This window comes from Geotrypetes seraphini, chromosome 8 (assembly GCF_902459505.1).
Source record: "Geotrypetes seraphini chromosome 8, aGeoSer1.1, whole genome shotgun sequence".
NCBI classification, from domain to species: Eukaryota; Metazoa; Chordata; class Amphibia; order Gymnophiona; family Dermophiidae; genus Geotrypetes; species Geotrypetes seraphini.
In genome coordinates this window covers 137,868,137-137,889,999 of record NC_047091.1, presented here as the reverse complement: position 1 = coordinate 137,889,999, position 21,863 = coordinate 137,868,137, and the positions used below count along the sequence as shown (strand labels likewise).

The following is a 21,863-nucleotide window of genomic DNA, read 5'->3' as shown; positions in this document are numbered from 1 at the left end:
AGACAGCTCAGAAATTGTAAGTATGATATACAAGCACAAAAACTTGTCTTCATGTTTGAATTGTTTAAACTCATGTCAGTTCTTTTACATGTGTTTCTTGAGATGATTAAATTTAATAATAGGACTACTAAGAAACAGTTTCAAAAATATACTTATTAATAGCACTGAAATTCAAATATTAGAGATATAATACAATGTCAGCATAATGCTTATGAAAAACCTAATAAACACACATTAGAACATTCAAATAACATAGATATGACACTAATGCTTTCCTACAATACAGCTTATCCTATAGCCGAGGGAATAAAGTACAGATTAGAGAACGACATGGGAAAAAAATCTGTCCCAGTCACTGCCCCGTCACCGGACCACCGTCCCCTTCACCGCCACGTCCCCGAACCCGCCGTCCCCTTCACCGCCCCGTCCCCGCCGTCCCTTTCACCGCCCTGTCCCTGCAGCATCCACCCTTCCCTCTCGCCACCTCACCGCCCTTCAGCGGCCCAAGAATCTCCCTCCCTCCCCCTTACATTTGAGGCATAAATAAACTTAAGGGAGGGAAGATGCACGGTCACTGATTGCACGCGCAGCCCCTTCCCTTCCTCCCTACCTCTGGCCAAATCTATCTCCCTCCTCATTACCTTTGCGGCGCTTTAGAAAAGAAACTGATGCTGGCGAAGCCTGCCTGTGCCGCTCTGCAGTCGCGTGTGTATGGGCGGAAGCTTCTCCTCTGACAATTGTCATTTTATAAACACAAATAAAACAGAGCAAGGTTCAACAAAAAACCCATCTCCCCTCCCTTTCACAAATATCCCCTTCACTATTGTGAAAACTGAACAAACCAAATTACTACAGAATGCTACATAGAAAAATCAAGCTAACAGAATACTTTAGCCACACTTGGCAAAAATAATGTTAGGGGAGTGCAACTAGGGCAGTGGTCTCAAACTCAAACCCTTTGCGGGGGCACATTTTGGATTTGTAGGTACTTGGAGGGCCACAGAAAAAATAGTTAATGTCTTATTAAAGAAATGACAATTTTGCATGAGGTAAAACTCTTTTTAGTTTATAAAACTTTCCTTTAACAGTTAAAAGGAAAGATATATAAACTATAAAGAGTTTTACCTTATGCAAAATTGTCATCTATAATAATAAAACCCTAAGCGCGCATGTGCACTCCTACTTGCGTGTTCCGTTTTCCGTGATCAGTAGGTCCCTGGCAGGTAGTAGTGCGCATACGCGCTTAGGATTCTGTTTCCGTGTAAGCACACTCGCGGACCTCAAGGTGATGTTGTTCGGTCTGGCCTGCTCCCTGCTCCCTTAGTGCCTTACCGTAGTATATTTTTAAGTTCAAAGACAAGGCGGTGGCTCCTCTCACGATCCCCACCTGTGTCGGAAGTCCAACGCAGGCGGGGATTGTGAAAGGAGCCACCGCAGCAACTTTAAACTTACAAATAATTCTCCCAGAGTTATCCAGACAGCAGGAGATGAAGGGCGAGGGTGTAGGGGATTCTTAGAGGGCTGGAGAAATGTAATGGGGGAAGTTAAGGCGAGAGGGAGGGCCATGACAAAAACAGAGAGGGGTTGGAATTTGAATTAACATCGGGGAGGAGGCAAAGGGGAAAAGTCCAGGAAATCAGAAAATTCAGGGTAGGAAGGAAAGAAGGAAGGAGAGGGTCCGGTTAGTTCCTCGACCTGGAGGAGGGAAGTAGATAATAAGTGGTGTTGTATCGGGATTGGAAAGGGAAGGAGGAAGGCCTGGTTTGAGAATTGTGGAGGTGACGCAGCTAGCACCCGTTAATGTAACGGGATAAAAAACTAGTTTCTTTAATAAGACATTAACTATTTTTTCTGCGGCCCTCCAAGTACTCTATTTTTTCTGCAGCCCTCACATTTAAAGTTTAATATCTTTTCTTTCTCAAAACTGACACATTTCAATCACTATATTGAAAATAAAATCATTTTCCCTACCTTTGTTGGCTGGTGACTTTATTTTTCTGTGCTTTTAACTATGTTTCCAGGGCCTTCTTGTCCTTTGACTGTTTTTCTCTCCGTCTTCACTTTCTGCCTTACATCCATCTTTGGCATTAACTTAATATTCAATTTTTCTGCTTTCTTTTCAAAATCTACGTTTCCATGTCTTCCCTTCCCTTCCTCTCTCTCTCTTCTTCCGTCCTATTTCCATGGTCCGACATCTCTTTCCTTCCTTTCTCTCCTTCCCTCCTTCCTTCCTTTCCCCTGATCTGGCATCTGTCTCCTTCCCTCCCCCCATGCCCTGGCATCTCTCCCTCCCCCTCCATGGTCTGGTATCTCCTTTCCTTCCCTCCCTCCCATGAACTTGGCATCTCTTGTTCCTCTCCTCTCCCTTGTCTTCTTTCTCCTTCCTTCCCTCTCTTTCCCCAATTGGGTGCAGCAGCAACAGAAGCAGCATTTCCCTTCCTCCTTTCCTGTGCAGCAGAAGCATTTCTCTTCCCCTTTTCCTCCCCTCCCCCTCCCTTTCCCTGTGCATCAGCAGCAGCATTTCCCTTCCCTCTTTCCTGTGCAACAGAGGCATTTCTCTTCCCCCTTCCCTCCCTCTCCCTTTCCCTGTACAGCAGCAGCAGCATTTCCCTAGGGTCCCCCTTTCCTATGCAGCAGAAGCATTTCTCTTTCCCCTCCCCTTCCGTTCTGTTCCTTGTGGAGCAGCAGCGTGTCTGACCGGCTCCCTTGCTCAGTTGATCGTTCCATTCAAAGCCACGGGTGGCGGCTTCTCGCAAGATCCGCGCCTGCGTCAGAAGCCTCTCTGATGTTGTGACGTCAGAGAGGCTTCCGATGCAGGAGTGGATAGCGCGAGGAGCCACCACCCGCGGCTTTGAATGGAACGATTGACTGAGCAAGGGAGCCTGACAGACACGCTGCTAATCCACAAGGAAGGGAAGGGGGAAGAGAAATGCTGGTGTGGATGGCGCGAGGATCTGCTGCCGGCCGCAGCTTTGACCGGAACAATCAACTGCAGCAAAGGAGCAGTTGATCATCTTCTGGTGAGAAAGAGAGCCCTAAGCCAGCTGGAAGCTAAAGAAGCACAGCCTGTACTTTGCAGTCCCCAGTTATGTCTAAAACCAGCTCTAGCAGGATACATATTTCAAATCTGAAATATTCTAATCACAAAATATAAATTTTTTTTTTCTTTTTGTTGTCTGGTAATTTTATTCTTCAAATTACATTGATCCCAAGCTTTGGTTTTAGATTCCTTCTGTCTTCATCATGGCATGGCTGGCTCCTGAAGGTAAAATAGGCGCAAGAGGAGCTGGGGAGAAGATGCCGAGTCTGACATGGGAGCAATTTTTTTTACCACAGGAGTAAGAATTTTCACCGCTCCCACAGGGGCGGTAAAAGATCTTATCCCCATTCCCGCGGAGCAGTGAAAGGTCTTGTCCCTATTCCTGCGGTAAATCAGTTACAAATGTCTCCATTCTTGTGGATTTACTACGGCGACCGGTAAACGGTCCCTGTGTCATTCTCTAGTACAGATATTAGATGGGGACAAAATGGGTGGTACAGAGTCCATTAAGATAAACAGATGGGTGGCTAAACTCAAGGCAAGTTGTTTATACAGTTAAACAAGATATAATATGAGTACAGTCAGAATGTGTATTCAAAAAGTCACATTGCTTTTTTTTTTTCTTCTGTTACCAGCTGCATTTTGTAAACTTTTAATTTCTGAGTACAAACTCATCTGCTAAACTGCTATTTGTACCATTTAATAGTAAATAGTATAATTGTTTGTCATCATAACTACCAGTTCTTTTACTTCTCATTCTCAGAGAGTATTTGGGTCTGGAAACATGGAAAGTACATATTAGGCTTTTGTCTTTTGTTAGCCCTGTCTTCATTTCTTGAGGTTTTTTTTTTTTTTTTTTTACTAAGGTGTCTAACTTTATTAGCTTTTGTGTTCTGCATTTTGGAGCAGGCCCTTCAACTGACTGCATATCGGACTCAGCCTAGAGAACTCATAGCCAGTCAGGTTTTTAAGATGGATGAAAAATCACAAACTGAAACGGAACCCAGGCAAGACAAAATTCATTCTCCTCGAAAATAATAAACCCCCAACCATAACAAATCTAATAATAAACTCAATCACATACCCCATACAACCCACTCTAAAACTTCTAGGAATGACGATAGACAGATACTGTACCATGCAACCACAAATCAACAAAACAATACAAAAATCATTCGCGGTCATGAGAAACTTGAGGCAAGTTCGAAAATTTTTCAACAGAACATGATTCCAGCTCTTGGTCCAGTCCCTAGTCCTAGGTTTTCTAGACTACTGCAACATACTCTATCTCCCCTGCCCCACAACCATGATAAAACTATAAACAGTTCAAAACACAGCGCTAAGACTTATCTATTCACTGAGGAAACACAACCACATCACGGCGACATACCTCGACTCACACTAGCTCCCAATACAAGCAAGAATACAATTCAAATTCTACTGCCTACTATTTAAAACCATAAACGGAGACAGCCCAGCCTACCTAAATAATCGCCTAATCCAAACTACCTCAACCATTCAAAGAAGAACCCACAAACTGTTCATGCATCCCCCAGAGACGTCAAACGAAACTAGAATACCAACTCTCCAATTTACTGATAATGGCCCCAGATTACAAATCGTTCAGAAAAGAAATAAAAATCATGCTATTCAAGAAATCCTTGAAAACAAACTAACACTGCAAGACTCATCCCAATTCTCTGAAGCAACTTGCTCTTCTCTTCAGTTTCTCTGGAAATGGCCAGATAATTTCTTTTGTAATCCGCCTTGAACCGCAAGGTATTGGCAGAATAGAAATCACTAATGTAATGTAATGTAATTAATGAAGTGAATTTGTATGCAAATTGTGGATATTACTAAGACCCAATTGACTGTTGAGTCTCCAAGACAGGTTTGGGAAGCCCTGGTCTAATGTACAACATCCGAGTCGCAGAAAGAGACAGATTCCTAAGAAACACCCGAAGATCTTCCAGATAGTACCATACCATACAGTATATTATATACCGCAAGTTTCAACAAGTATTTAATGCGGTTTACAAGAGTTCATGAGTAATGGCATTAAGTAACAAATAGCAGGTTGGTTAAGAGCAGATCGTAAGTCTTAGGCATTTCCAAGACAATCAATTCAAGAAGAAGAGATGTGTCTTAAGCAGTTTTCTTAAATGGAAATACGAGTCAAATTGATGCAAAGGCTGTGGTAGATCGTTCCAGATTTTAGGGCCGAGGTATTCAAAGATGGATTCATAGTGACAGATTAGGTTCTTACTGAACAATATTAGGATGAAGCATGAAAGCCAGGTGAAAGGCCAAATATAGTGCTCACCAAGACACTTGCTGGCAGATCTAAGAAAAACAATGACTTGAATTCCAAAGGGATCTAGTACTGATGTGATGATATATGTAGGAAAATAAACAGGCACAGTCTACCCCAAACCCAACAACAGAGTATGAAAATATTCAAATAAAATCAGCAGAAGTGACTGAAGAGAACTTTACAGGAAGAAAGACAGGTAGGATATCCTGTTGCTGTGTCTTTTTCAGAAGTTGCTGTACCGTGTTCTTCCTTGTCCCTCCCACAAAACAAAGCACAGTATTGAGAAAGGAGACCAGGTCTGTAGGAAGGGTGTGTGAATAGGGGGCATGGCATTGGATGTCCTGGATACTGCTACCTACTGTGCACTAACAAGCTGAAGCCAGCAAAGGATATGATGTCATGTGATATATTTTTTGTCTCTCTCATTCCCTTTCCTCCTAATAAAAACTATTTTCAGTGCATGATTTATGTTAATTCATCTTTATTATCACATTTTTCAAAATGTAAACATTGAAAACTCATGTTATTCTGATATGTGGTATAGCAAGATAATTCATTTTATGTTTAGTTTTTGGAATGATCCTTAAAAGACAAAAAAGTACCACTTCTCAACCTCACAACTACAGATCCATCGCACTAATCCCACTTTTCATAAAACTGATGGAGGGAGTAGTACAAATTCAATTGATGAATCACCTGGAACACTTTCAACTACTCCATGACTCCCAATCAGGCTTCAGACAGTCATTTAGTACTGAGACAGTAATTGCATCACTTATCACTGATCTATATAATCTACTAAGCAAGGGTCTAAATGCGCTCATCCTCCAACTGGACCTCAGCAGGGCTTTCGACCTTGTGGATCATGACCTGCTGCTCTCTTGCCTAGATGCCTTTGGACTATAAAGAAATGTATGGAACTGATTCAAGGGCTTCCTGAAATATTGCAGCTACCAAGTCAAGATTGAGGACACACTATCTAGGCATGGACCTGTGACTGTGGCATCCCACAAAGTTCACTATTGTCGCCCTTGCTCTTCAACGTCTACCTTGCATCCTAACTTTAGGTGCACCCTATTTTTGCCAGGGTTTTCTTGGCCTAAATGTGTGTGCCTAAGTTCAAACAGGTGCCTACATGCAAAACACGCCCATGATCTACCCCCTAACCATGCTTTATTTGTGATAGGCACCTTAGACTAAGAACATAAGCAGTGCCTCTGCTGGGTCAGACCAGAGGTCCATCACGCCCAGTAGTCCGCTCACGCGGCGGCCCATCAGGTCCAGGACTTGTATAGTAACCCTCTATCTATACCCTTCTATCCCTTTTTCCTTCAGAAAATTGTCCAATCCCTTCTTGAACTCCAATACCGTACCCTGTCCTATCATGCCCTCTGGAAGCACATTCCAGGTGTCTACCACCCATTGGGTGAAGAAGAACTTCCTGGCATTGGTTCTGAATCTGTCCCCTTTTAATTTTTCCGAATACCCTCTTGTTCCTGTAGTTTTCGAAAGTTTGAAGAATCTGTCCCTCTCCACTCTCTCTATGCCCTTCATGATCTTGTAAGTCTCTATCATGTCCCCTCTAAGTCTCCGCTTCTCCAGGGAAAAGAGCCCCAGTTTCTCCAATCTTTCAGCATATAAAAGGTTTCCCATACCTTTTATCAAACGTGTCGCTCTCTTCTGAACCCTCTCGAGTGTCGCCATATCCTTCTTTAGGTACGGCGACAATATTGGACGCAGTACTCCAGATGCGGGCGCAGCATCGCCCGATACAACGGCAGGACTTCTTTCGTTCTGCTTGTAATACCCTTCTTGATTATACCTAGCATTCTATTCGCTTTCTTAGCGGCCACTGCGTACTGTGCCGACTAGGTGCCTACCATCCAATTAAGTGCAATTTACATCAATGAAGAGGTTCTAATTGTCAATTATCGGCACTGATTAAGTCTATTAAACAAGTTAGGTGCCTACATTGGCTAGGCGTGCTGATGTAGGCACCTAACTTTAGCTGGACTATATAGAATTGCCTTTTAGTATCTAAGTGAAAACTGGCTATTTTGAGGGCAGTCCGGAGGCAGAGTCAGCACTTGTGTGGTTATGTGCTGATATTCGAAACATAAATAGCCAGGTTTACTACATAAATGGGACCACATAAAAATCAGCCCTATCATTATGTGGTAAATCAGAGCCAGTTAAGTGCTGAATATCAAACTTAATTGGCTCTTTGTTAGCCAGCTCTGCAAAATCGGTTATTCAGCACTAAAGCCCAGACAGGGACTTGCATTGAAGGGCAAATTCTATAAGAAGTGCCCAAAAGTTAGGCGCCGATATAGGCACTGTTCAGCGTGATTCAAGTAAAATCGGGTGCTGTTTAGTGAATCACACTGAGCGGCAACTATTTTGGAGGCGCCAATTAAATAGGCCAGCTCTAGGTACAACTAAAAGTTAGGCGCCCATGAGAGCGCTTAAGCACGCTTAAGAGCAGTGATTCTGTAAGAAAGCGCCTAACACATAGCCACGCCTAACATGCATAGCGCCTATGTTTTTGAAGGCCACCTAAAATTTTAGAGGCGCCTTGTTACAGAATCGCGCTTTCTTGTTAGGCGCCTATGTTTCAATTACTGCTGATTAAAAATCTTAATTGGGCTTGTTATTCAATTTAGATAGGCGCCTATCTAGTTGGGCGCCTCCGAAATAGGAGCCTAACTTTAGGCGCTGGTTACAGAATTTGGGCCTGAATATCCAGGAATGATGCCGGCGACAGTCAGTAAAATGCTGACAGACTATCGATCCCACAGATAGAACCAAGCATTCGATTTATGGGAGTCACCTTTGTCACCTTCTCTAACTTTGGGCCTCTTCTATCAAATTGCGCTAGCAGTTTGTAGTGAGGTGAGCCGCGCCAAATGGCCCGCGCTGCTCCCGACGCTCCTATGAGCATCGGGAGCAGTGCGGGCCATCCAGCACGGCTCTCTGCACAAAAAACTGCTAGCGCGGTTTGATAGAAGAGGCCCTTTGTGTAACTTGTCCAGGGTGGATAAAAATCAATTATTATTTTGTTTTTAATTTCAGATTTTTTAAAATTGGATTTAATTTTTTTAATTTAAATCAGATTTTTAAAAATTAAATTAAATGCTTTTATGAGGAAAAATCAATCTAAAGAGAGGTTTTCTATTTAATATATGTTACAGTCCAAAAGTTATTCATCATGAAATAAGGATTAGCTTTTAATTATGTAGCATAAGGCTATATATTCATGCAATGTTTAATTTTTTTTTTTGGTTAATTCATTCATTCATAATGTTATGGGCATGATTTAAATCAAGTCTTTTTGAATAGTGATTTAAATCGTGATTTTAAATCAAATCTACCCTGAACTGGTCCATCACTGTACTCATACCAGCAAATGGACTTAAGAATTAGAGGCCACAGAAAGAGGCAACTACAAAGAAGCAACCCCAGAGGAGGGGACTTCGCAGCTGCTGAACTTTGGCTTCACAGATACTCAGTGGAACAAAAATAAAAATGAAAGACTCTAAGCAGGTGTTTCAAATCAATCCTCATTTAAATGAACATAGGAAAGACCAGTTCTTTTCTTTTAAATTTGGTAATATAGTAATTCAAACAATGAGTCAATTTAATTAGCTAATTTTGTTATTTTTCACCAGCATAAGGGCTATTTATGTGAGATCATTGCGTAGGGATACTTGAATCAACTCCTATTGCAGACTTCATTATCACAGATATCCTGCAGTGAAGGTTTGCAAACTGTTCCATGTGTTAGTTTAAGCAGCAGTATGTTGAAAGTCTATTGTTTAGGCTATCAGTTGCGCTACATCCTTATGGGCCGTTTGATTCTTGCCTTTGCTTTTAATATTATATCTGTTTTAGTTGTTTTCAGTTATCTGTTTCTTTCAATTGAAAGTATGACACTAATAAAATGTATCCTCTATAATAAAACCCTAAGCGCACATGCGCACGTACAACGGCGTGATACCTGCCTTTATGATGTGTAGCTCCGTGGCAGTGCTTGACACATTCAGCTGGAGCCTGCGGCTGTTTGTGTGCGGCGGACCCTTTTCCTTTTGGTTTAGTTTCGGCGGGTAGCAGCGGCGGACCGGGTGTGTGTGTGTATGGGGGGGGGGGGTTGAAGTGGCGGTAGGCCAGACGGTAGGTAGTAGCGGCGAGGACCGGTATGATGGGGGGGAGGCAGGCTTCGGCTTCGGCGCTGGAGGTAGGCAGGCAGGCAGGCTTTAGTGCGGCAGATAGGGAGGGAGATAGGCTGGCTAGCTTTGGGGGAGGGGGTGGGACGAAGGCTGGAAGGCATTGAGGGGGGCATAGGAAGGAGCACTGGGGCACTAAGGACATGGGAAGGGGCACTAGGGACACTAAGGACATGGGAAGGGGCACTAAGGACATAGGAAGGAGGCACTGGGGCACTAAGGACATAGGAAGGAGGCACTGGGGCACCAAGGACATGGGAAGGAGGCACTGTGGGCACTTAGGAAGGGGCACTAAGGACATAGGAAGGAGGCACTGGGAGCACTAAGGACATAGGAAGGAAGGAGATAGGGAATAGAAAGGGACAATTGTTGGGCCTGAGTGTAGAAAGCGGCCAAGGAGAGAGAGAGAGAGATAGAAAGAAATAAAGAGAGACAGTGAAAAAGGAGAGAGAAAGAAAGAAAGACAGATAGACACATCTACTCTAGCACCCGTTAATGTAACAGACTTAAACATTTGTTAACTATAAATTTATACAGGTGCCCATCGGTGCCTAAATATCACAAGGGGGAGCAGCAGGATTTGAAACAGGATTCCCTTTTTATCATCCCAGTGCTCTAACTACTAGGCTACTCCTTCAAATTACTCTTTCCACTGTGTTTTAGGGTAGATGGAAAAAGAAGGAATTAAGGGAGATTAATCCCTAATTCACTGTTAGAAAAGGCTTACTGCAAAGTACGTTAAATCCTTTTGCAATAATTTCCCTGTTGTCGTGTGCTGAGTGAGGTAACTATTTTGTAAAAATATTTTTGGAGGAGATGTGTCATGGGCAGAGAGAGGACATTCCTGTGTTATCTGGCTAGTGCATTATAATTGATGCATGCTAAGTGGATAATGCAGTTAATGTAAGAGGACCTAGTACCCCTAAAGTGAAGACAGATAAGTACTTCTGCATTAACCCCAGCAAGTAGCGTGCAAGCCATTAATAATAATAATAATTTTATTCTTATACTAGTGTTTTATCCCGTTATATGTGTTACAGTAACGAGTGCTAGAATAGCCCCACCTATACCCTGACCCCCACCCATACTCTGCTTCTTCCATGCCCGGACCCTACCTCCCACTAATCCCAGTCGCACCACCTCACCTTTCACCATTTCCGTAGTCCTCTGTACCCTTTTGGCCCTCATAGATCCTCCACTGCATTTATCACCCTTTTAGTCCCAGCTCCATTCCTATCTATCCTTCCTTCCCTTGCCTCTAAGACCATTCTTCCTTTCCCTATATTCCACCCCCAACCAGCTTCTCTTCCTTTTTTACCCTTTCTCTTGTACCCCACCCCAAAGCAGTACCCCTTCCTTCTTCCTGGGAATACCCCCTCCGCTCAGCTTCTGTCATTCTCCATGGAGTCCTGCTGCCCAGCTCATTCCTGCTCATGATTTTATTTCCAGCTTCTCTTTCCTAGGAATGTCCAGCATTCATTCATCATTTGTTTATTCCTTCCTTCCCCCTACCCCAAGCTATCTCCAGCATGTCTGTCCTTCATTCAGCACACATGTAATTTACAGCATGTCACTCCTTCTTCTCCTGCTCCCTTGATCTTCAGAATGTTCAGAAGGCCCCGGAAACAGGATGTTCCGCTGTAGGTGGCGTCTGACTCGCCACAAAGCACCCCCAGAGCCTTTCCTCACAACAACGGCACAATACCCGCATAGATCCCTCACCCTGCTGCTTCCATAGCAATGGCAACCCCGACACAGCTCTCTCCCGGCAGCAAGCGCACCCTTTCCCCCAAACCAAAGCAAGATTACATCACCGCTTCTCCTTCCAGACGGTAACGGCCACCTTCCGACCACGGCTGTCTCTTGGCAGTGGCGGTGATCAAGACAGGCTGCCGGCGTTGACGCTTTCCCTCTTCGAGTCCCGCCTCTTTTTTCAACTTCCTGTTTCAGCATAGGAGGGTCTTGCAGAGGGAAGACCCTGATGCCGGCAGCCTATCTTGATCGCCTCCATTGCGAAGTCGCCAAAGAGGGCCACGGGGAAGCACCCCTTACCTCCTTTAGCGTCTGCACTCTGCCGACAGCTGCTGCGTCCTGCAGGCGCCTCAAGCCGCCGTGGCTTGCAGGCGCTGACAGCCGCCTCGCCTCGAAGCCCTCCTCCTGCCTTAGCGTGCATGCGCACTCTGCCGGCCACATCCCGACAGATCAGGACTCAGGGAACACGGGTTAAGAGTGCGCATACGCGCTTAGCATTTTATTATTATAGATACCGCCAAAGCCGTGGTAGTTTGAGGCGGTTTACAACAGAGAAGAGCTGGACAAACAGCGAATACAGGTACAATGTAAGATCATCAAAATACAGAAGAGCATGGTACAGAGGTGAGGCAAGAGATTTTGGGAACAATTCGGTTAGGGTTGGAGAGGAGAGGCTTGAGAGGACTTGGTTACAAATTGGTTAAACAAGTTTGTTTTTACAAGTTTTCTGAAACTTAGATAGGATGAGGAGTGCGTGATAATGTTACCCAGCCAATCGTTTAGTTGACCTGCTTGGAAGGCAAGTGTTCTGTTCAGGTATCTTTTGTAATGGCAGGCCTTTAGTGTGGGTGGTTAAATAGGTGTAGTCTGCGTGTGGATCTGGATGGACATTCTAAGTTGAAATGGGGAACCAAGTATAAGGGGGCCGAACCTAGAATGGATTTGAAACAGAGGCAGGCAAATTTGAACACCACTCTAATCTAATCTAATCTAAACCTTAGGTTTGTATACCGCATCATCTCTACATTCGTAAAGCTCAACACGGTTAACAAGAGTTAGGGTAGAAAGGAACTCCAGTGGAGGGAAGAGGCAAAATGAAGAGAAAATTTAGAGGACTAGAATAACCAGAGAGGGAGGAGGAGTTACATTTTTGAGAATAACCAGATTTTCAGATGTTTACGGAAGAGTTGGAGGGAGCTCAGATTCCTAAGAGGGGAGGTAAGGTTGTTCCAGAGCTGAGTGATTCTGAAAGGGAGGGAAGAACCTAGTTTTCCTACAAGTGAAACGCCTTTTAGAAAGGGAAAGGAAAGTTTCAGTTTTTGGGTGGATCTGGCAGAATTGGGGTTAGAGGAGTTCCAAGAAAGAGGAATGAAGGGAGGGAGAATACCGTTTAGGATCTTGAAAGTAAGGCAGGCACTCTCTCTTCGAGGGGCAGCCAATGGAGCTTTTGGCAGTAGGGAGTTAGGTGTTCCCATTTTTTTAACCCAAAAATCAATCGGATTGCCAAGTTTTGGATGATTTGGAGTCTTTGAGTGATTTTTTTTTTTTTTTTGAAAGACCCCAGATAAATGATGTTACAGTAGTCGAGTTAGCTTAGAATGGAGGATTGATTGTACCAGTAAGCGGAGTGAGATAGTATCGAAGTACTTTCTGATGGTTCTCAATTTCCACAATGTTGAGAAGCCTCTTCTGACCAGCGAGTCTGTGTGCGCTTCAAGGGTAAGGTAGCGGTCCAGAGTAACTCCCAGAATTTTTATGGAATCCGCAATCGGAAAGACTAGACCATTCAAGGAAATTGATGAATCTTTGATTTTGTAGTTCGGGCTCGCCAGGAAGAATTTGTTTTTTTCTGAATTGAGTTTTAATTTGAAATCGGCCATCCATAGTTCAATTTGCTTTAAGATGGATGCCAGGTGATTCTTCGTCTCGGGTGTTAGGTTTGTTAGGGGAAAGATAATGGTGATGTCGTCGGCGTAGATGTAAAATTTGATTTTTAAACTTTGCAATAGGTTCCCTAGTGCGGCCAGGTAAATGTTGAACAGTGTGTGGGATAGGGGTGAGCCTTGTGGGACTCCGCATGAGTTTACCCAGCTGAAGGAATGAGTGTTGTCGCTGTAAACTTGTTGGTTGTAAACTTTATACAACCTGCATGAATATATTTTTAAATTGTCTAAAACGTGCTGCGTAAAATCGGGGCTTGGTGTGCTGGAAACCCCCACATTAAAATATGCTAAGTCTGGACTTCAGTGCACTTTAGTAAAACAGCTCCTAAGTTAGTTATAAAGCATGCAGGAGGAGTGACAACTGAAATGATTGTACAATAAATTTAGATATATACAGCCTAATTCTATATATGATGCTCAAAATCGTGCAAGGAAATATGGGCATGTGCCCAATTTCCATATGCAATTTAATTAAATAATACACCAATTATTGGATGCTAATAATCAATTACAGATGCTAATTGGCATTAATTGAAAATTACACCTGTTTTTTTTTAGGCACCAGGATCTGCGCGTAACTTTTACACACAAATCCAAAAATAGGCATGGCTGTAGGAGGGGAATGGGCAGATCAGGGGCATTCCCAATGACGTAGTAAGGGGGTGTGGTCTTCCTTGGGGCACCGGCACCCCCCTCCTCCTCCCCGCCCTCCTTTCCACTCCTCCCCCTGCTGCGCGCACCTGCGCCCCTTCCCGTACCTTTTTAACTTCGGCATATATATATATATATATATATAATTATTATTTTACCTTTTATTTCATTTTTATTTATTTATTTATTTATTTTAGCATTGTAAACCGGCCAGATACACGTTGATGGTCGGTATATTCAACACAATAAAACTTGAAACTTGATAAGCAGCGATGAACTTGCTACTCGCATCGACTTCGGCACTTTCTCTGATGTCACTTCAGGGAGGAAGTGAGGTCAGAGAACCCCGAAGCCGATGCAGGCAGCAAGTTCTTCAGTGCTCGTGTCAAAGTTAAAAAAAAAGGTACGGGGAAGGGGCATGGGTGCACGCATGGCAGGGAAGAAGGCGGGAGAGGGGCGCCACCGCCCCCGGACGCCGGTCACCCTTGCTACTCCATTGGGCATTCCTATTATTTATTTATTTTTAAAATGTATATTCCATATATACCTATGCGGATAACATCATAGCACAAAATTCAAAAACACCATCACATATAGCAGGAGTGTCCAACCTTTTAGCTTCTCTGGGCCACATTGGCCGAAAAAATTTTTTATGGGGCCGCGCAAACGCTGCAGCAAGACAGAGGAGGGAGCCAACAAGACGGTAAACAACCGGGGGCAGCAGAGGAAAACACTGCATTGCCCTCGACCGGGGCCGCACAAAATACTTCACAGGCCGCAGTTTGGACACCCCTGACATATAGCAACAAAACAATATAAAACCATCAGATCTCTGAAGGAGCTCACAAGCATTCAAAATACAGTCACCAGCACTCTACTAAAAGCTTGTACAAACAAATGTGTCTAGAATTTATATGCACTTATGTAGAATATGGGAGAACCGCTTGTAATTTAGGTGCAAGAATTTGTACCAGATTTCTCTTGGTGTAAATCTTTTCACCCAAAATCGGGTGAGATCCCAGCACCAAACACTATTCTATAAATGGTGCTCCACTCTGAGTGCTGTTTATAGCAGGGCGCTTAACATCAAATTTTGTTGATGCCAATTTTTCGGCACCATATAGAGAATTTGGCCAAAATGGCAACTCATGTAATTTTCCTCTATCATAACAGAAGCACAGAATGCAGAGCACCTGTGACTGGTGTAAAGGATTTCCAGCAAGGAGAACCACGCAGAAGCAAGTACAATTCTTGTGTTTCTGGGTTCTGCCTCTCCCTTTCTTCTGTGCAAAAGGGATGAGAGTCACAAGATTGGTGCAACAGCTAGATGATACTGCTAAGCTTTCTGTGCTATAATCAGAGCTAATTACAGAGCATTTTAAGATAAGCAGTTCATGGGCAAATGGCATTTCTGTGCTCAAGAGGCTCTTCTCTTTCTCTTTTGCCAAAAATGCCTTTTAATTATATAATGTTGCAGAAGCAAAACACTTAATAGGGTTTTTTTTTTTGTAATTTGCATTAGTTAAAAATAATGCTAATTATAAAATTATGAATATGGGCAGCAAGCTGTCTCTTGGCTTGTTAGCTTTCTTGTGCTGTTTCTCTGCCATTTTAGAGAGCTTTTTGGAGCTCAGGATACAGAATCACACATAATTGCAGCACACAGGATGACAGGTTAGGATTGCCATGGCAACACAGAATTTTCTAACTTTTGAGGCGTGATCAGAAAACCTTAGTGTAAGTAATTTAATTGTACAGTATATGAATTCAAACCAAAACTGAAATAGGTCATTGCCTTTAAAAACATATTTCCATATTTTTAAGAACATTTTATAATTTGAATACAGTAATGCAAAAATTGAGTGGTTAATTTAGTAATGTCACACTTTAAGGTGCTGGAGGGCTGAGAAAGATTGTTTCAAACAAATCCCATGTATACAGAGTTCATTTCATTTCACATCATTGCATGTCCCTTCTATATACACTGTAGATTATGATTTCATACTTTGGATTATTTTCCTTCATACCTGGAAAAAATTTGTAGTCAGTTGTAAGATGAGTCATTTCATGCAGTTAGAATGGTTTATATGACTTCCACGGCACTTAGAACTCTTAAAAGAGTAAATTTTTATAAAGTATGTTTTACACAAGGAAAAAGTATCTTATAAGAGCTGATTTATGGAGGTAAAAGAAAACATCATGCTATTCTTTTTTGATATCACCTCATTGACTACCATTGAATTTGTGGGGCCTGATATTTAAAACCATTTGAATGGTAAGGAAAGGCTCCTGACTGTTTAAATAATAATAATAATAATTTTATTCTTATATATCGCCAAAGCCATGATAGTTCGAGGCGGTTTACAAGATGTGCTGGACAATCAACGAAGTGGTTACACTAGAGCAGTGATCTCAAACTCAAACCCTTTGCAGGGCCACATTTTGGATTTGAAGGTACTTGGAGGGGCTCAGAAAAAAATAGTTAATGTCTTATTTAAAAAATGACAATTTTGCAGGAGGCAAAACTGTTTATAGTTTATAAATCTTTCCTTTTGGCTAAGTCTTAATAATAATATTGTAATTTATAGCTAAAGAGACATATGATCAAGAAACTTTTATTTTACTTTTGTGATTATGATAAACATTACGAGGGCCTCAAAATAGTACCTGGCGGGCAGCATGTGGCCCCCGGGCCGCGAGTTTGAGACCCACTGCACTAGAGAGTTATCAAATATAAGCCATGATGTTTCGAGGCGGTTTACAATGAAAGGTGCTGGACAAACAGCGGAGTGGTCACAATACAAAGTCATCGTATTGCCTGTCTGGGGCTAACTGGGCATTTTTCAGCTGCATTTAACCAGATAGTGCTGCTGGGAACGTCCAGTTGGCACCCAAGCTGAAACCAGCTAGTTTGTGGATGTTCAAGGAGTGGAGTCAGCACTAAGCTATCCTTTTACTAAGGCGCACGCTAAATGCTAATGCATGCTAACACGCCCAAGATATAATGGATGTGTTAGCATTTAACGTATGCTAATTTTTAGCGCGTGCTAAGACACACTAGTGCGCCTTAGTAAAAGGACCCCTTAACCAGTTAAGTGCCAATTTTCAACACTTAACTGGCCAAGATAACTGCATAAACAGAACCGCATAAAATACAGGTCTTTCTCTATATGGTTCTTAACTGGTTAAGTACTGAATATTGCATTTAACCAGCTAAGTTTTGTTGGGCCATGTATATCTGGATATTCAATGCTGGAGTCTGAACATGGCTCAGCATTGCATATTGGGGATAAAGTCTATGACTGTCAGCAAAATGCTGACTGCTGCTGGCTGAATATTGGGCCTGTGGATTATTTTTAAACATCTTAAGTTTACTTTTACAATCTGCATAATATTGGTCATAAGAACATATAGTAGTTTTGTGACCATGGCTGGCTCAAGGAATGGACCAGTTAGGGTTATCAGATGTCCGGATTTCCCCGGACATGTCCGGGGGTCCAGATGGCTTTTCAAAACCCGGCACTTTGTCCGGGATTTGAAAAGCCTCCTCTCAATTGCATCGGGCAGGAGGCCTCTTGCCCGACCAAAGCAGGCAGCAGGGGGCGGAGCTAAGGCAGGACTGGGGCGGAGATGGGCGGGTCTGGGGGAAGATCTAGGGTGTTGTAAAATCTGGCAACCCTAGGACCAGATGAGGCACTGGCGTAGGGCGCCAAATCTCAAGGGTGCCAAAAAAGCCTGCCTCACCTGATTCCCTGCATCAGCCTAAACCTCTATCCCTGGGTCTGACCATCCCCCTCTCTCTTAAACCACTGTCTCCTCCCCCCTCCTGCACTATCTTTAAATGCAGTTGTCCCCTCCTAATCACTGGTAGCATTTCACCTAACACTACCTGCACCAGCTCTGGTGTCTTCCTTCTGCCATGCCCCTGCGGAAACAATGGGGCAGGGCGAATCTGAGGGAAGACTCCAAAGCTAGTGTGGGTAACAGGTGAATATATTGCTGGTACTCGAGAGGAGACAGCTGCATTTAAAATTAGACTGGGAGGAGGGTAGCTCGAGGAAGAGATGGGGCTGCTGAAACAAAAGTTGGTCCAGGGTGCCACAGTTCCTTAAACTGGCCCTGTTTGTGACTCAACATGGCTTGATTAGATCTCTTAGTTCACAATCACATTTTAGATTGGATGTACCATCTGTGAATAAAGTACAGTTGATTTCTAGTTTCTGCTATGGATTGAACCTTTATTGGAAAAGCACCACTAAATTGGAAAGCGCCTCCTTTGGATCTCAAGCGAGATGTGAAAAACTCCCCCTCCTGATTTCCCTTCTTATTGCATATATGTCATATTGAATAGTTGCTGAACTTTAAACAAAATGTAATATTAGACAAAGGGAACCTGAGTAAACACATAAGATATCACCCAGTATTCAAAGCGATTTAAAGTATTCAAAGTGGGCAGGAGAGGCTCTTGGTTGTCCCACTGCTGGTTTTCAGTGGAACTTAATCGGCTCTGACCAGCCATTACAAAAGGGGCAAGTCAGGGCGGTAAAGGAGGTATGGTTGGGGAGGAGCAAGTAGTTACACAGGTGTCAGCGATATAAATTATTGGCACCCCACAGCTAAGTGGTCAATAAGAGGAAATCCAGCTTTTGAACCTGGGATAGATAATCCTCCTTTTTTAGATAGGGAACAGAAATGTTTAATCTTGATTGAACACCTCTTAGAAGAAGGTGGTTGATGTTCTTGCCTACTCTCAAAAGATTGTCCATCAATGGGGGAACACTTTTGCATACTGCCAAATAAAACACTATATAGAAACCTTGCCAAGGGAACAAGTAAGTCAACAACTAGGACAATACATTCAAGCCTTTTTTGCAGGGGAAGCAAACTTTGGCACATCCACCTCGGCTCTTCATAAAGCCCTTACAACAGTTTGAGAAGAGTAAATATATGCAATCTGTAAAAGCAGGATGGGAGGGAGAGCTTAAAATTGCACTAGGACATTGTGCCATATTGGGGGATGTTAAAGGTACACCCAATTAATTGGTGGTGTGATATTGAGGGAGTGCTACTTTTGGGTGATCTACTGAGCATATTTTACCCAGGCTTAGCTATATAAAGTGGGAGGAATAGATTCTCCATTGTGCCTCAAATGCCTTTTCCCATTCCTTTTGGGAATGCTAACATGTTGGGCTACTATAGTCCAGTATTTACAGAAACTGTTGGGTTGTACAATAGTGGGCAAGTGACGCAATTAGTGCTAGATATGCCAGGTATGTTCCGGTGAGTACCCAGGGGTGGGACTCTGATGTGTCGTAAGGTTGTCTCCTAGCAAGAAAATGTATAATGCAGTCATGGATTTCTTCAGACCCTCCATCCTTCTGAAGGGCCATCCTAAATGGAGGAAACACTTTTTACTTACCTGGGATGCTTTTTTGACCTCTCCAAGAGGTCAAAGTTTATTGTTGAATATGCTGTAATGGTGGGACAGCTGGAAGGGGGGAATTTGATGGCAGAGACAACTTACTAGCTTTCTAGACAGAGGGGAGATTTGGAGATAGATGTTCCTTTCTGGAGGCTATAAGAACCAAGGATCCCGGATTAGTAGTAATTTTTGGGTTCTATTCTTACCCTCGTATGATTCTCTGTTAACTGTGAGTTCACATGCCAGTGTTAAAGATGATGGATATTATCTATTGTGTTTTTGTCTTTTGAAAGTATAAGGTTGTCATTACCAAAAACATAATTGTTTAAAGGTAAAAGGGAGGGATGGGTGGGTTGGGGAAGAATAAAGAAAGAATTAGAAGTTGATTGTTTAGAAAGACAAAAAATATTGGACCAATGCACAACTTTCTTGACTGTTTATTGAATTCTGTTTTTCAATAAAAAAAGATTCAGCATAAATACCTATGCTGCATAAAAACACAAGGCGAGTCTCTTTCAATTGAAAGGAAACTCCAGAGTGAGAGGGCATAGCATGAGGTTAAGAGGTGAGAGGCTCAGGAGTAATCTAGGGAAATACTCTTTTACAAAAAGGGTGGTAGATGCGTGGAATAGTCTCCTGGTAGAGATGGTGGAGACAAAGACTGTGTCTGAATTCAAGAAAGCGTGGAACAGGCACATAGAATCTCTTAGGGAGAGAAGGAGATAGTGGATGCTGCAGATGGGCAAACAGGATGGACCATTTGGTTTTAAGAAAGGTTTGGACAAATTCCTGGAGGAAAAGTCCATAGTATGTTATTGAGAAAGACAAGGGGGAAGCCACTGCTTGCCCTGTATCAGTAGCATGGAATATTGCTTCACTTTGGGTTTTGGCCAGGTACTAGTGACCTGGATTGGCCACCTTGAGAACGGGCTACTGGGCTTGATGGACCATTGGTCTGATTGGTCTGATCCAATAAGGCTATTCTTATGTTCTTATGCATATTTCTATGAAACACACTTAAGAGATTGTTTGCAGTTACTGTATCAAGTAGGCAAGATTGAAATGAACACATTTGCAGGATTTGAAGAGCATTTCAGTCAACTGTTTCAGGGCCACAATGGAGGACTTTGGGGAACCACGCATTGGAGACCACTAGCCTATAAGGTCCCAAGAAAGCTTGGGATAAGTACGTTGGATCTCTAAGGGAGAGGAAGGAATAGTACAGTAGGTGGCATGGATAGGCAGATCAGATAGGCCATATGGTCTTTTATCCGCTTTCATTTTTTGATGTTTATTTTTCTTTGTTTCTAGGTTTGGAAAATCCTGGTGCAGGATATCTTTATTTTCAGTGAGTTTGCATTAGCATCTTGCTGAAGACCTTAATGAAGGATGATAGCACTTGCTGGGACTAGCGCAGGAACAATCCAGGTGAATTTAATATCTAAGCTTTCAAGGAGAGCACTTTTAACCTTCAGCCTCAAGAGCTTCGTGACTGTAGAAAGCACGTGCGCTCCTGCAGAGCTAATAGGAGGCTTCTGTTCACAGCAATCCACTCTGATAACACATTTGTCTTCCATTCTTTCTTCAGTCCATGGCAATTCTGAGTATAACTGGAGGTCACATTGAAGCTTTGGGAAATAGAAAGTTCTCCTAGGGTTTTGTATTTTTCCGTAATATTCATAGAACGGTGGTGTTAGTAACAGAGTTGCTTATTAGTATTCGTTCTGGTGGATTGCAGTTGGCCTGTTCCATGCTCAGTTGCAGCTGTTCGGTGACAAACTGAGACAGAACAAGTAGTGTTTGTGGTCCAGCTGTCGTTTTTGGAGATTGGTTCATTTTTTGTAACTGCTGAATTGCAAAGGTAAGAAAAAAGAAGCCTGTTGAGAGAACTTGGAAGTTAGTGAGTGGTGCACTTGTCATTTTGCTTCTTTTATTTCTCCACATTGTTTAATGATGCATTTATATATGTATGTGTCATTAAAAAATCTTGCTTACCCCTAGCCTTCACTTTTGCTACATATCAGATTATTGCTGTGAGACAAACATTTTAAGGTGGTAGTTGCTAAACAAGATGTGTGTTCTGATTTGTGCTTATTAGATGCTTCATAACTATTATGTCTCCTTTTTCGTATGCATTATACAGTATATCTCTTATTTGAATTTCAGTGCTGTTAATAAGTATACAGATTTTGACTTTATCTCATTCATTGTATTTATGTTTAAACGAGGATCATTTCATAATAATGCACAGGTTGGCAACATTGGGGAGTGGATGATGCAATTGCAATAAACCTTGTTTCACTTTCACTTCAGTGCTTGAAGCAGCAGGACGTGTGCTTAGGAGCTCTGTAGTGTACATAGTGTGGCTGTGACAAGTGTGGGAAATGGAGGCTGTAGGTGTCTCGGGTACTGTGTCTGTTGACGATCATGGGTCGTACATTAAGATTGAAACTCTACGTTGTAAAAACCTGACAGAAATCCACAGTGCGTTACATAAAGTTTGTGGTGGGTTAACATT

The 21,863-nt window shown here is 42.7% G+C and overlaps 1 long non-coding RNA gene across 1 annotated transcript in view; it reads left to right on the top strand.

Annotated features, from left to right (window-relative positions):
- Positions 1-21,008, top strand: part of LOC117365168 — a 167,044-nt gene extending 146,036 nt beyond the window's left edge. The window contains exon 3 of the long non-coding RNA XR_004540370.1: positions 20,657-21,008. This is a non-coding gene — a long non-coding RNA (uncharacterized LOC117365168). The remainder of the gene's footprint in view (positions 1-20,656) is intronic.
- The last annotated feature ends 855 nt before the right edge of the window (positions 21,009-21,863 follow it).